At 55.7% G+C, this 6,123-nt stretch overlaps 1 pseudogene; it reads left to right on the top strand.

The window, feature by feature from the left end:
- The first annotated feature begins 3,582 nt into the window (after positions 1–3,582).
- On the top strand, positions 3,583–4,616 carry LOC138062764 (olfactory receptor 14J1-like; annotated as a pseudogene).
- The last annotated feature ends 1,507 nt before the right edge of the window (positions 4,617–6,123 follow it).

Genomic DNA, 6,123 nt, shown 5'->3' with positions numbered 1-6,123 from the left:
CCATTTATGCAGCATTCTTGAATGCAGGCAGGATGGAATTGGCATAAAGGTAGTGGTAGGATTCCGTTGTCTGGACACAGGTAGGAAACCGAAGATGCCCTGGGGCGCTTGTCCAGGAAGCACTGAAAAGGGGCCATGACTTTTCTGTAGCTGCCATGGTGTATCTGCTGGAAGCATGCAGTTGTGCTGCACACCCCAAGCATCCGACATGGCCCTGACAACCTATTCCTATGTCATGAAATCAAGTGTCTGCACTGAATGACATGAGCTGTTGGTAACACTGGGATCTGGATATCTCTCAGCTTCCTAGTGAGTGGGTGTCTAGCAGTATTAGACATCTGGGGTCATTTCAGATGGCCAAGGAAATTCCCCACCTCGCCCCCACCTGATGCTCCAGAAGGATGTGGGTCTCAGAATGGCTCCATCAGAGCAAGCAGACTCTCTTCCAATGTCCCCAGGGGTTTGTGTGTGAGCAACTGACTCCCACTCTCCATCTACAGGGATTACAGCGGGAGCTTAGACAAGGAGCTCCCATGCAGACATCTCTGCTGGGCACGTTTCTGCTTGGGCAAAGAGAATCCCACCTCCTGGGTGTTTGTGGAGTTTACAGGAGGGATCTGAATCCCACTCCAGCCCCAGGGCTTCTAAACTGGCATCAGATGCCCAGATGGACTCATCTGAATGAAAACCTGAAACATGGGAGAATGAACTCCCTTCTTGCCTCCTCTCTAGGAGTCCTGCCTAGCTAAGAGGCAGAAAGAGGGGCTTTTCCCCCTTTAGCAGGTGACCTTCCTCTGATGAGCTATATTGTAATGCTGGAATCAGTCTTCCTTCAGTGTTCAGAGAGGGACCACTGGTGATTATTTTGGTCTACTTCAGTGAACATTTCCCAGGAGGAGGGAGCCGGGGGACAGAGAACTTCTGCCTTTAATTGGGCCACTGTTGCTGAAGGGGTCCAGGCTCGTGAGATGGAAGGAGGTCCTGGCAACATGGCAGCAGTGCCCATGTGTTCCGCTGTGTGCAGGAGCAGCTCCTCTGCCAAGAGCAGCAGGGCTGTGGGCACTGCCTGCTGCTGCTGACGGGAGCTGAGAGAAGGCAGAGAGAAGTGAAGGGCAGTGTGGAGTGGGAAGACAGCTGACAGTTCATTGTGGGAGACATCTTCCCAGCCCTTTGCACGGTAAGTCTCTGGCTGAAGGACAACACTACTGCGGTTCCTGGAGGGGGTCTTGTGAACCCAGCTCACCCCATGACAAGTTTTTTAAAGATCACTCTCCCGGCTTCTCCAGTGTATGGGAGGAGGAGATGCTTTAGAGCAGATTCCCTGGCACACAGAAGGCAGCTCAGCAAACCCCTTCAACCCCACCCCTCAACCTACCACAGCACCAGCATCACCTTTATGGGCTTCCTCAGGCTTTATGTGACCTGCTCCTTAGCACCTGCAAGCACAGAGAGGCCCCTGCCCAAGTCCCCATCCTGGAGGATTTCTATAGGGCAGAACTGAGCCCACAGAGGGTGGGATGGAGACTATGAGGACTGAGAGGGAAAAGGTGTAGGGACAGAGAAATCTCCCAGCAGGGGCAGCTGCAGGAAGCAGCGATGGGCAGGGAATGAGAAGGAACTGCTAGCAGAATCATCATGGGGGGATGGATTTGGGCAAGTCATGGTCAGTCCCTCCAATACAAACACCTCCCCTGAGCAAGCCACTCATGTCTCCTCTCCCACCCAGCAGAGCCTCTGCCCTGACAGCCAAGGGGTCCAGGGCACAAGCTGCCTCCTCTGCAGCCAGACCTCCAGCAGAGGAGAGGGGCATCTCTCCTGCCATGGGGTCATTTTGTGCAGCCCGACAAAGGGGCTGGGAGCACCTGCCCTGCAATGTCGCTGTCTGTGAGGCAGCATGGCCAGGTGGGCAAGGTGAAGGCTTTTGTGAGTGCCCGTCCGTCTCTCTCCTTGCCTCCCTTGGCAGCAGGATCATGGTGCTGCCCCTTGTTTCCCCTCCTCTCCATGCTGCTCCTGATCCTCTCTCAGGCTCCCTGGGGTTGGGGGGAGTTTCAGCCGCAGTTCAGATACTGACACTGCAAGTTGTGCAACAGAGGGGTGTGAATGGGAGTGAGTCATCCCCAGCTCCCTTCGGAGCTGTGAGGCTGCAGAAAATGCACCCTGTGGGGCTGGGAAATAAGCTGCCCTTGTCCCGCTTTCCATCACCATCTCCATATGTGGGCTGAGAGAGAAGACTTTGGAAATCTTCCCTTACCACCTGAAGTCCTCCACTCTCCGCTCCGTCCAGTTTCTCTCTGAGAGGCACTTGTGAGGGTGAGTGTCCTTCAGCGGAGAGAGGTGCGAGTGCAGGGCAGTGAGGGGCAGGACTCCTTGGCAGACCAGATCCCGTGACTCTGTACAAAGTCAATGAGCCCTTTTTTCCCCTTGGGATGCCCAAGTGCTCATGCTGAGAGCAACTGAAAGGCCAAAGATTTCTGCTCTGTCAAAGAATGCTGCCACGGTGAGAGGGAGGCACCTAAAAGCTAAATAAATAATCAGACTCCTCTGCTGAAGGTTATTTTCCAGAGAAAACAGGTGTCTAAACGTTGACCTGCCCTTCCACATAAAGGGTGGACGTAACCTGCTGCAGCATGTGCACCTCAGAGCTAGAGACCTCCCCCTCCCACCACAGTGCCTGGAGAGAGAGCACACACGGTAAATGGGCGTGAGGACAGGGTCTCGTTGGTCTCAGGATCTCTGTGTCCATTGGGACAGCTCATCTCCACTGGCCACAGTCAGGCTGTGATCTCACACCCCTCTCCTGCAAGAGTGGCAGCTGGTTGTCACCCTGAGCTGGTCCCTTCCCTCTATAGAGCTCAGCACCCCCCATCCTCAGGACATCCAGCTGTTTACCTGGGGTGTGTGGCTGGGCTGCAAGCTGCCCTCCAGAAGGGCACAGCTCTCCCATTACGGCTAGGTGCCCCATGGAGAAGCTGCCTAGATACTGGGGCCACGGAGGTGCAGCTGGGCGTGTGGATGTGGGCAGTGGGAAGGAGCCCGATGTGTTCCTGGCTGGAAGGGCAGGGCTGAGACCTGCCTCGCTTACCCTCAGAAAGAGCGCTGGTGTGCACTTTGGGAGGGGATTCCTCTGCTCTCCGCGGTGTCATTTCTTTTTAGGGTAACACGAGAGCAACTGTCCTCCACCTCCGAGGGGCGAGCCCCGGGCAGCTGGGAACAAGGCAGAGGACCAGGCCAGCTCTCCTCTCCCTGCACTAAAGCCCGAGTGAATCCTTTGGCCTCTCAGATATCACGGCTGGTCACTCTGCAGCAAGAATGCAGAGGAAAACCTTAACACTATTAATGAACCTTTTTTTTTTTAGAACTACCCGTGAAGATGCTGAAAATCCCTTCAACACTATGACTGGATTATACATGACTAGAAGTGGGAATATAAAAGTTTAGTCCCCGTGTCTCCCATCTACGTAGTGCTGTAGGTCAGGGCTGGCTGCTCTGGAGCCCTCAGGCAGAGGCCCCTGCTCCTCAGGGCAAACACAGCCAGCACAAACCAGAGCTCAGGCCACGGAGCTCAGTGACGGTGCTGCTGGGATGGGAGGAGGCAATGTGTGTGTGTTTGGGGGAGGTTATGGGAAAGTTTTGCTCAGAGAAGTGTGTCCTAAGTTATCACTGTCTTTTTCCTAGGACAGTCCTCCATGTCCGGAGAGAGCAAAGTGTCCAACAGCAGCTCCTTCAATGAGTTCCTCCTCCTGGCCTTTGCAGACACACGGGAGCTGCAACTCTTGCACTTCGCACTCTTCCTGGGCATCTACCTGGCTGCCCTCCTGGCCAACGGCCTCATCATCACCGCCGTAGCCTGCAACCACCGCCTCCACACCCCCATGTACTTCTTCCTCCTCCACCTCACCCTCCTCGACCTGGCCTCCATCTCCACCACTGTCCCCAAATCCATGGCCAACTCCCTGAGGGACACCAGGGCCATTTCCTATGCAGGATGTGCTGCCCAGGTCTTTTTCTTCTTCTTCTTAATTTCAGCTGAGTATTTTCTCCTCACTGTCATGGCCTACGACCGCTACGTTGCCATCTGCAGACACCTGCACTATGAGACCCTCATGGACAGCAGAGCTTGTGTTAGGATGGCAGCAGCTGCCTGGGCCAGTGGTTTTCTCTATGCTCTCCTGCACACTGCCAACACATTTTCCATCCCTCTCTGCCAAGGCAATGTCATGGACCAGCTCTTCTGTGAGATTCCCCAGATCCTCAAGCTCTCCTGCTCACACTCCTACCTCCGGGAAGTGGGGCTTAATGTGGTTAGTGCCTGTTTATTCTTTGGGTGTTTCGTTTTCATTGTGCTGTCCTACGTGCAGATCTTCACAGCTGTGCTGAGGATGCCCTCTGAGCAGGGAAGGCACAAAGCCTTCTCCATGTGCCTCCCGCACCTGGCTGTGGTCTCCCTCTTTGTCAGCACCTCATTTTTTGCCTACCTGAAGCCCCCCTCCATCTCCTCCCCAGCTCTGGATCTGGTGGTGGCTGTTGTGTACTCGGTGGTGCCTCCAGCAGTGAACCCCCTCCTCTACAGCATGAGGAACAAGGAGCTCAGGGATGCACTGAGGAAACTCTTTCAATGGGTACAGTGTCAGCACCAGTAACTGTCCCATGTGCATCTCCTCCTCATTCCCAGGGCATCTGGCATCAAGGCTACATGTCATTCTTTTTTTTTTTTTTTCCTGATCCTTTCTTGGAAAAAGAATGAAGAGTTTTGGTTCATGCCACTTCTCCTCAGAAGTCTCTCATGTGAATATAACCCAGAGGCCATGATGAAGCAGGAAGCCAGGCTTCCCCCTTCCTCAGCAGACATGGGGGAACCTCAGAGCCCACTAGTCTCAGCTCCCTCGGATGCCCCCAGGGCAATGAGGGGAGTTTCCCTTTGTGAGGTCTCTTTTGTGATGCCAAGGGAGCTCAGGGGCACAGAGTCAGGCTCAGACGAGTACAGGCAGGGTGAGACCTTGGGTCCCATTTGCATTAGGAGAGCTCAGCTCCCCAGCTGCGCTCTTCTTCCAGGTGTGATCTTCTACCCCTCTCCTGCAAGGGTGGCAGCTGGCTGTCACTGTGGGCTGGTCCCTTCCCTCTACAGAGCTCCAACACTCACAGTGGAGCAGGAATGGAGGGGAGGAGGGTCTGGACAAAGGCTGTGGCAACAGACCCTCTGCTCCGCAGGATCATCTCCCCACTACCACAGCACACATTTCCTCACTGCTGCCTTTGAGTGGAGGCTGCAGACTTCCTGCCGACATGTCCACCAACAGCAGCAGGAATTGCTCTTGTCAGGGTTGCTCCCCTCATTTCCACCCTCTCCTGCTCTGCTCTCATGTGCGTAGATGGCCTCAGTGCTCTTGTAACATGGTGTTTCCATGGGGTGGGCAGTGAGTGGAGCCTCACAAAGTGAGGGAGGGACCATGGTGGAGTAACCAGAAGGCAAAGCACTAGATCCAGGTATGCTTGGGGAAACGAGGGCTCTGCAGTCCCCAGAGAGGCAGTGGGGACCCAGGAGGTGCAGGGAAGGGAGACGGGAGAGTGATTCCTGCAGCCTCAGTGAAACACCACAGGCTGGACACCACAGTGCACACCCAAACACATCTCCTGCCTTGGGCAACGCCCTGGGCGTCACTCTGAGCACCATCCGTTAGCCCAGACACATGGCATCAGTGTAATGGCACCAGTCAGTGGTGACGATCCCTGTCCAATGGGGTTTGCTTCCCACCATGACCTGCTCTGCCAGGGCCAATCAGGAGTCACCTGATGGCCCCACAGCCCCACAGCCTACTCAACCTGCAGAGCAGCACCGCCAGCCTGGGGCCCTGTGGGGTGCGCAGTGTGGGGGTGTAGGGTCAGCTAGGCCAGCACAGACACACTGGCCTGGGGAAAGGCTCTCTGGGGAGCAGGGACGTCCCAGGAGAAAAGCAGGGCAGCAGGCAGAGAGAGAAAATGAGAACGAGAAACAGGTTTCTCTGGGCACCAGCTCGGGGCAGGGGCCTCTGTCCCCGGGGCAGCAGGAGTTGCTGGAGGGGCTGCGGGGCCAGGGCTGTCGTGGTGTGCTGGGCAGCAGGGTGGGCATGGAGGGTCTGGAGGCAG

The sequence above is a fragment of the Struthio camelus genome, chromosome 29 (assembly GCF_040807025.1).
Source record: "Struthio camelus isolate bStrCam1 chromosome 29, bStrCam1.hap1, whole genome shotgun sequence".
NCBI lineage: Eukaryota > Metazoa > Chordata > Aves > Struthioniformes > Struthionidae > Struthio > Struthio camelus.
This window is presented reverse-complemented; position numbering and strand designations above follow the sequence as displayed.